Source organism: Telopea speciosissima, chromosome 7, assembly GCF_018873765.1.
Source record: "Telopea speciosissima isolate NSW1024214 ecotype Mountain lineage chromosome 7, Tspe_v1, whole genome shotgun sequence".
In the NCBI taxonomy this organism is placed as follows: domain Eukaryota; kingdom Viridiplantae; phylum Streptophyta; class Magnoliopsida; order Proteales; family Proteaceae; genus Telopea; species Telopea speciosissima.
In genome coordinates this window covers 7,304,668-7,314,722 of record NC_057922.1, presented here as the reverse complement: position 1 = coordinate 7,314,722, position 10,055 = coordinate 7,304,668, and positions in this window count along the sequence as shown.

The following is a 10,055-nucleotide window of genomic DNA, read 5'->3' as shown; positions in this document are numbered from 1 at the left end:
CCATGAGTTCTTCTGGCGAGCTAAAGAAAGGGCGTCTCTTCGTGCTTTCCTCCATGTTCAGCATCGATCCTATTCCTACGGTTATAATACATTCTCCATTACTTTCTTATTTAGAAGATGATGGAGAGGACACAGATGCTGCAACTTGGAGTGATGAGCGGCTGCGAGAGGTGCGAGAGGTGGAGGAAGTAGAGGAGGGGAGAAGAGACAGTGAGGTGGGGCTTCACGATGGGATGGTGATGGTGATGGTGTTAATGGTGGGTATGTAAAAGAAGATGATGCTTTGGGGAAGATGAGGGCATTTTGGTATTTTTAAATTTTAACAAATAATTCAAGGCAATTAGTTCTTTTCAAATTTTAGAAAAAATAGAAGAAAGGATTGTTTAGTCATCTTTTAGCATTTAATACCTGTTGTGAACTTAAATGGCATTAGGGGTAAAGGGTGGTACATGGAGTATTGAGAGGTGGTACGTAAATTTATCAGAAGCTTAAGGGTTACGAGGAATATTGGGTGCATTACACGCAGTACGTGTATTTAACTCTATTAATAAGCAAGGGAAACAAGCACGAATTACATGTTTGCGACTTTGGGTTAGTCGTAAGTTGTAACCATGAAAAGGAATTTCAACAATACCTCAAACCTTCCACGTTCAGTCATTCTAGGCCAAAGATTCTATTTCGTTCTATACAATTTTGAAATAGAAATATCTCTAAAACTAGCAAAATTGGAGTTTAAATAACCATTTCATTTGTGGATTCAGAATCTACAAGTTCCTAATTGGTATTTCAAATTAAGAACCACAATACCTCAAACCTTCCACATTCATAAAAGCTTTTTAAATTTGAACAAATAACAACTAGCTAGATGAAGAACCAAAGGGATTCTGTCTAGCCTGGCTGCTTCTAATCCAACAAGTGGTTTCTATATTCTCGATTTTACAACCCGTATAAATAGGAAACTAGTAACCTCCATGTCCATATCAACAATAAACAATAACTACAAGTGCACGTACATCAACCTCGAGTATGCAACTCAAAGAGCATTATAGGCATATGCTTGGCTCTGATACTAAATGTAGGCGTTCATCCCAAAACATCTTATCATGAATAACATACAATCTTGGCTATGTAAAATCATGAGTCATTAAAATTAATAATATGAGTGAAAGATTCAAGAAAACATGTCGTTCAATGCTACCGCCATACATTAGAAGACTAACATTTATGTGCCATCTCTGATAAACTCCAATGGTGTTGACGATCAAAACTCCAGAATCTCTCTCCCTTCCTTCCCTTTAATTTATTTCAGCATTGGGAGCCATATCAATCATACAATGTGTGGGATAAAAAGAGGACCTAGAATCCATTATTTTTAACCAATATTGCTTTAATTAAGGAAAGCATCCAATCTTAGGATTCTACTTTCCTTTTCAGTTAGCTAACTATTTGTGGAATGAGTATCAACAACAATAAAAATTCAAGTCAATTGTCAAAACAAAACAATGGAATTAGGGGCAGATCATTGGTTTGATCATGTGAGCCACACTAATGGGATGAAAAGTAATATGTCATGGAACATGCATTGCCAAACGGCATGAAATTTCCTAGTAAGGGTAAAAACTTGTATTTTCTCAATTGGATTGATGTTCTTTCACCATATATATATAATGATCATTTTGCTTTTAGATAATTTAGTGGGCAAGCATTGGCACAGTGTTAAAGTTGCGCTATTGCAACCTATTGGTTGTAGGTTCAAACCTTGGAAACACCTCTTCTGCAAAGCATGGAAAGGTAAGGCTATGGGATGGATTTTTTTTTTTTTCTTCTGCTTTTAGATAATTTAAGTATTTTTTTAGCAGAAAATTTTTCATTTTTTATATTTGGATCTATCATTAATCACAGACTCCAAAAGTAGGAATTTAATCTTAGTGTTTCAACCGTAGTTTCCTGCCGAAGGATTTTTCCTCTCAAGTTCCCCATCTCCCAATTACTGTCAAGTACGACTTTAGAAAACCAACACCTGACAGGTTTTAATCCAATAGTTAGATTTGAATTCATGCTATTCACCCACTCAACCCTAACCTAATCCAAATTACCCGATTCTCTGTCCTCTCTCACTCCTCCCTCTCTCAATGCTGAGCCCAACCCCGGTGATTCTCAGACAAATTATCAATCACTTGCAAAACCAGTATCGTATTGTATTGCTTGACACGGACAATACGATACCACCGATACCCCAAACCATACTGCACATATACTTCTTTACAAAGTGAGAAAAGAAATATGGAAATTCATGAACTAGAGTACAATACAATGCCATAATTAAACAAATCTTTCTACAATGTGTTCGGATCCGGGAATTTCATTTGTGCATGTGAAGTAGGTGCTGCAGTAATTAGTGTAAGTCAGACTAGCAAATATATGCCTATCCATCTATCCATCCATATGGATCCATTCTCATTAAATTATGGTTTCCTCTTCGGTTCCTCCCATATTCTTATAATGTTCATCTGTGATATCTCCATAAAGTCATTTTCAATTTCTTTTTCTTTCCCACCTCCCCACGTTCTTTTAGAATTGCAAATGCCGATCAAATTGGGTCACACCCATGCATAGTTAGCTTAGCTTAGCTGTTTCTAGAGAACTTTAAATATTGGATTCAAAGAAGAGTTGGGAACATATTGGAAGGGAGGAACCCACGTTACGGATCCTTCAGACCAGTCCAACCCTTATCACTCATTTCTTCAAACACCTGGATGTGTTAATATTAAAGAAAAGCAATAATGATGCCTAAACAATTTTATTATTAGATAAGAATCACTTCTTGAGATGTCACAAGTCCTTAACCTTAATATTTAATGATGATTAAATTATAATGAACTACTACGAAGTGAATATCCATTTGTAAATGAATGTTAAAAACTGAATTCTTTAATCGTATCCTAAAAATATCACCTTCAAGCTCATTGAACTGGATCTCAAATTTGTCAAACAAAAGCAACCATTACACAAGTAATTTTTTGGGTACATAAAATTTCATTCAAATAAGTTATATGAGATACACAAGGTTTGGGTACAAAGTATCTGAAACCAAGGAATGGAATATTTAATATTTAAGTATACATGAGCTAACTTCTTACTTCAAATTTAAAAAATATTTATTGATTATAAAAAATGTTACCTATATTCCAGGATTTAGTTCACAGTATTGGTGTACGTTAGTATCAATCACTATCAATACTAATACTAATACCCTTTTTTTTTTGTACGAAACCAATACTAATACTACCAATATATATGGTTGTATATTGGGCCACATTGGACGCTTTTGCCCCCAATATTCTGATGCATCTTTTATAAACTATTTAACCCTAAATATTTATTGCAAACTGAACCAATTTCAACCATCATGGGCGCTCAATTGCTAATCTGGCCCCCTATTGGGCTTTGTAGGCCGTAGCATTAAAAAAAAGAGTGGGTGGCAGCAGCGCTACGGTTATTTTTTTTAAACACAACACAAAACGCAACGTCTTAATCTAAACCGTTTATTTTTTAACCTCTTAATCTTATCCATTAAATAAAAAAAATCCATAAACCTGCACTCCGTGAGAGCAGGTTTCTTCTTTTTATTTTTATTTTTCTTCTTCTTTGTTCACAGGTTTCTTCTTCGTTGCAGGGAATGCTTCAGGTTTCTCCGACTTCTTCTTCTTCTCCGTTCACAGGTTTCTCCGTCTCTGCCAATCTCTCAATTGCTGTTGTGGATTTGGTTTGGGTTTGAGCAGAGTTTTCATTTTGTCCATTTCGTAAAGGTATAAAAAAGGAAACTCCAACAATTGAAGAGAAGAAGATGACCCAAATCCGATGAGATGGCTTAGAACCAAATCTTCTTTCCTTTCCTGTTAAGACTTCAGAGATCAAAAGACCCTGTAAAAATTAATCGAATTGAAGACCCTTGAATCTCTGGGATCTTGGAACCGAAATGCAAAAAACTTCCCTTTCATTAAAAAAAAAAAAATCATCTTCCCATCCACAATACACAGGGAGGGCGGAGGTGGGAGGAGACAATACTCTTCTTCTTCTTCAATTTTCTTAAAACATTAAAAAAAAAAAAAAAAAGAATTTCAAGGGAGATAAATCGAGGAAAAAAGAGGATTTTGAGAAAAAAAAAATCAAAACAGAGAGAATTGGGGAGTGCCTCAAGGAGATGGGTTTGGGGTTGCAGAGGTGGGTTTTTTTTTTTTTTAAATGATTCTATCTGAGTTTGCAGAAAATAGGTTTGCAGGGGAAGAGAGAGGGGAAGAGAGAGCTGAGGAAGAAGACGTGAGATGGTTTTGGGGTTGCAAGGGTGGTTTTTTTTTTTTTTAAATGATTAGAATAGGTTTGCAGGGGAAGAAAGAAGGGAAGAGAGAGGAAGAGAGAGGTGAGGAAGAAGACGTGAGATGGGTTTGGGGTTGCAGGGGTGGTTTTTTTTCTTCTTTTTAAATGATTTTATCTGAGTTTGCAGAAAATAGGTTTGCAGGGGAAGAGAGAGAGGAAGAAGCCGTGAGATGGGTTTGGGGTTGTAGGGGTGGTTTTTTTTTGTTTTTTTAAATGAATCTGTCTGAAGTTTGCGGAGAATAGGTTTGCAGGGGAAGAGAGAGAGGAAGAGAGCGCTGAGGAAGAAGACGTGAGACAACCGGTTGAAAATTCAACGGTTCAGATCAACTGGTTAAATATCAACGGCTGAGATTCAACCGTCGCGTTGAATGGTGCACTTAAGGTATTTTATCGATCGCGCTGTGACTTTTTTCCCTTAAAAAAAAACTATTATTGTGAATTTGTGTCACGCTTTCCTTTTTATTTAAAAAAAAAACATTTATAGTGTCTTAATCTGGCGATGTAGTGCCGTGCGACCCTGAATACTCGACAAATGGAATATGCGATATCCAACGGTATCTCGCGCAAGAAAAAAGAAAAAGAAAAAAAACTGTTTTGCATTGAATTCGTATTAGTGGATGCAACTTATTCCACGTGTTGATCTCTCAGACCACACTGCAATGAACCACCGTCTGCCTGGACTCCAGCGGATTTTCATTTTCTTTTCTTCTTACCTACAGGTGGGAAAAAGACAACAATCAGTCTTCGTTGTTATTTCGTGAAACGTCGTGAACTCGTGAACTCGTGACCTTCACCCGTCCCCAACTGAAAATCGTGATTTACTCCCCCCTTTTGGACTATTTTCTCTTCCAAGTAGTCTTCACTCCTCACGTTGCTCACGGACAACTGAACAGAAAGCTATAAGCTTAAAAGCCAATTTTTTTGGGTTTTGGACTTTTCCTGGATCAACCGCGGATGATCACCGACCAAATTAAATTGCGGAAAGAGCATCGAAGTCATTTTTATAAGTGTAATTATCGTTAAAGTATTATAAAATTATACCATTAAACTGCTTTTATTCATTACCTAAAAAAAATTGCCTTTTATTCATTAACCTTATCGGGTGACTGACCCACTGGGGACCCAATCATTTGCCTTCATTTTCTCTTTTTTTTTTTTTGGGAAATAGTTTTTTATACGGGAGTGTGGCTTACGCCAGTACCCCCATGAGTCTATTTCTTTCCTTTCCATGGCAAAGATGTATTTTCACATGGGAATGAGAGAGATAGACTCATGGGAATGCTGGCGTAGGCTACATTCCCAGATAGAGATCTTTTTCCCTGTATTTTTTGGGGATAAAATTCAATTTCTCTTTACACCTCACGAGAGTCCGGCTTTATTTAGGATGATCTGTTATTTGTAACTTTGCTCTCCCCATCTTTCTCGCCTTCCTCGACTGTCGGAGTCTCTGCAATGCCGATGGCGTCGGGAAATTGAAAAGACGAGGATATATATTTTTTAAATTCGGATAATCTTTCGTAGATTTTCTTCCTATAATCTTCAGGAATTTGTCTGGGACCGATCGGAATCGTCGTGGTTCGAAGGAGAACTGAAGGAGTCGTCGCCAGAGCCGTCGAAAAAAAAGGCTTCTGCAAGTCGAAATTGAGAAGTTTGCGGTCCGGCAGTCAGGTATTTAACGATCTCTTTGTTGCTATCCTGTCACCAAGTAAGATTTATTCTTCTTCGTTTCATCGTTTTCAAATTGAGTTCTTGAAACTGTTGGATGAGATCTCCTAGATTGAATGAGGTGGAATAGTTTTGATTCTTTCTGTTTACCGTTTTTCCCCTCTATATCGATCGGTGACGCAATCTCCGAAGCCTAATGTGGAGAGAGATTCTCTCTCGCTTTTCAATTAGTTAACGATTTCTATTTGAATCTTGCTTTGTTCTACATTGAAGGTCCTACACTCTTACTTGAAACTTGAATTCCTTACGTTGGACTGCAAATCTTCAAGTTTACAGCTTGTTACTGTTTCTAGGTTTCAAGTTTAAATCTTCTCCTATCATCTATTTGTTCCTCTTTTCCTAAATTAGCAATCGACCTTCCGATTTCCATCTCCATTCTTATTGTCTATGAGCCATTCCTCTGTCCTCGTGTAAAGAGATTTATGCAGATCCATGTGCTATGAAATGGAGATTTTCAATGAAATTTATGTCTTCACGCCTTTAAAAGTTTCGCTTTTGTTGCTAGCACAAGTAAACAACACTAACAAAGAGTGCGGGCTTGGACTCGATAATATATTCCGATTCCTAAGTTAGATTTCTACGAGAGATACAATACTCAAATCCAAAGAAAAGAAAGGGAGAGAAACTTTTACCTGAAGCAGGCGTTGCTGTTTATAGGCTTGAGATGATGGATCAATGTATGATTTTTCAGATCAAAGACAGAATGGAGCGTCTCATATAGGAATAGGTGTCGCCTCTAGACTGAATCAAGTTAAGAGTCATAAGGAAAATGTAACCTGAACTAGCTCAGACGTTGGTAAGGTTAGTTTACTACACTGATTTGATTGCTTGATGCCCAAGCCTTATGATTTATCCGAGTGAACTGAGTCAACGCTTCAGCTCACTCCATTGGTTAAATTGGTTATCGTTCTTATAACGGTAAAGTCATGATCCGACCAGTTGGGTTTGGGGTTAACCAGAACCTTTTTCTTTTTGGAGAAATTTTTTTTTTTTTGGATTAAGAGGTTATTTAATAGGGGGTTGGAATTAGGGGATGGGACCCAACGTGGTTTAACCAGAATTTATATAAGTTTACCAAAAAAAAAAAAAAATCAGAATTTATATAAAATCAGCTCACCACGTGTTGCTTGAAGAGTGGTTGGGTAGAATATTATTATTCATCATTCACTGCCTCTGATTTTCTGTATTTGTTTCTGTTCTCAAGGATAACAGTTGCAGATTCCTTTCTAGAATCCTCACCAACTTTCTAGTACGTCAGTCTCCCGGTATCTCTCTCTCCACATCCCCGCTTCACTCATTTACCTGCCACGCGTCAGACGTTTACTGGGCTCGGACATGCCACGAGTTTTCGTGCTTAATAAACACTATTCGAAAGATACCGTGCAACTGTGCTATCGAGTATTCGAGTTTTCAACGGTCAAAATCCAACAGTCAAAGTTAATCCATCACATGAAATTGACGTAAAAACCCTGGTGATGCCAATCTAACCGATGTAGTGTACTATATTATTATTTTTTGATAATTGATGTAGAGGACTATATCACTTGTCCACGTTCTCCCTAAATCCCCGTCCTAGAAGATGAAAAAGAATAGTTTGTTTGGTCGTTCTAAGGGGGCCACGTCGAGGGTCTGAATGTCTAAGAAGTGTCTAACCTTATACAGTAAAACACGTGGCTAATTATATTAAATTTGCATCAGGATACGATGGATCTGGCTCTCCTCCAGGAATACGGATCAGCTATCTACATGGGGACGGGTGGGGACAGATCTGATCCCTCCATGGGGCGTGGATCCCACACCCTAGAGGTGGGTCCCACAACCCCATGGAGGGTTCAGATCTATCCCCACCCGCTCCCATGTGGGTAGCAGATCTAAACTCCTCCTCCAGTTGGCGGAACCTAGAGAATCTAGCCCAGCAAAAAGAGGAGAGTTTTGGTAATTTCATAGGAAGGCATACCTGTCAAATGACCTAAACACCCCTGTTTTGTTGGGCTGGCTCCTCCAGATCCCGCCACGGCTGGAGGAGAGCCCAATACGGATACGACTAGCACGAGTGGTGGGATGAGAAGCAATGGATATCTGTCCATTAAGTCTAGAGGGAAGAGTAACGTCTACGATTCCCTAACCGGTGCGGTTCCCTAGTGCCTATCACAAGAGGAGGTGGAACCCACCCCGGGCATCTGACCAAACACTTTGCCCCTAGGGGACCGTATCAGTCAAGGAACTGCATACGATAAAAATTCAGTCTAGAGAGGTGTATGGGATGAGACTCTTTGACGCATGAATCCTACATGTTGGTGGGCCGGTGCAGTAACCAGTCACAATGGTAAAAAGTTGGGGAGGGCTACTGTAGCATCTCACTCTAACTTGTTTGGTTGGATAGGATAGAGAGTGAGTAAAGAGAATAGTTGATTTCATGGTTAGAGAATGGAGGCTGGCTCAAGCTCTCGTACGGGCCTAAGCTGGGAAAATTATCTACTCCATTTTTCCAAGTTCCTCTAATAAGGGGGAGTGGACCCCACCCGAGCAGTGTGTTCGAGCAGGGATTAGGTTTGTCATTTCTACCCTTTATAAGAGGAACTTGGGAAAATGGACCAGGCAAGGAAATGGAGCAGATAATGATACCTTGAGCTGCACAGATGGAATCTAAGAGTGGGACGGCTCAGGTCGTACGAGAATGGTTCTCATATGAGAACCTAAGCTGCACTCTAGAGATTGAGGAGACAGAATAGTGTACTCAATTGACATCGATCTCGATTTCCACGAATCCTAATTGTTGCATCCTGAATTGGATTTGGATCGACTGAATCTATCGATTCCTAGTCATTTTCTTTATAATCCATCTTGAATTGGATCAATTCATGAGCCGATTCTTGATTCCTGAACCGATTGATTTTCACCATAAAATAGTTTAGATTCTTAATTCCTGAACCAATCATGGCCGATTTGGATCGAAATCTTCTTCAACCGATTCCACTCCTGATGCCGAGTTTTAAAAGCCCCCTCTCCATAAGCTTCAATAATTGGGTCATTTGAAGGCATTCTCCATATATTGAGTTGCAGACATCCCCTCTCTGCACATCCGAGATTATCCTTATCTCTCCTTATACTGTTAAGCATGCAAAATAGAAATCGTGAATGAGATACGAAACACGAGCAACCGAAATAATCCTTAGAAACTTGATTTTCAATTCTTTCGAAAAAAATGGCTTTATTCTTCACCATTTCAATAATCTTTAGGGATATATAGTGCTCACATTATGGATCAAAATAGATTTGGACAAAAAAGATAGTATCCAATACATCAATTAAAAATGCATTCCAATATGATATCCAATATTCCAATACTCTAATACTTTAAAGCTTGGGATTAACTACTACATTCCTTTATGAAAATTAGTATTTTCATACTTCAAACATGTTAGGATTATGATAACCTGTACAATAACCGAGTTTTGGGCCTTCAGCGCTTCGATAAGCCCACTACTTTGTGCTTTGTACAATTGTACTCCCCTTAATAAGAGAACGCCCTATGGTTAGAAAATGACATAATAGTAATGCATAACTGTAGGTGTAAAATATAGGAAATTTATCTTCTCAAGTGTGGTGCATCATAATCTTTACAATTAGTTGTGATACACAGCACTTAAGAGGATGAAAATCCCAAAATATCCTTAAAAGTTTCTTCTGTCCATGGAATTGATACGTAGGTCAGCAGCATGTGACGCAATGATTATACATCACTTATTGTAACTATCTGCTAGATTATTCAGCTAATAAGCTTTAACCCATTCAGTGAGGGCTTAATATTAAGTTTAATTGACTCGCCCTTTAAAAACATGCACTGTCCCTGTCGCACTCTCATCTCTTAGGCGAAAAAAAGAAAGATTAAATACACGTACCTCCCTAAAATGCACCCAATATTCCTTATACCTCTAAGGTTTTAACAAGTC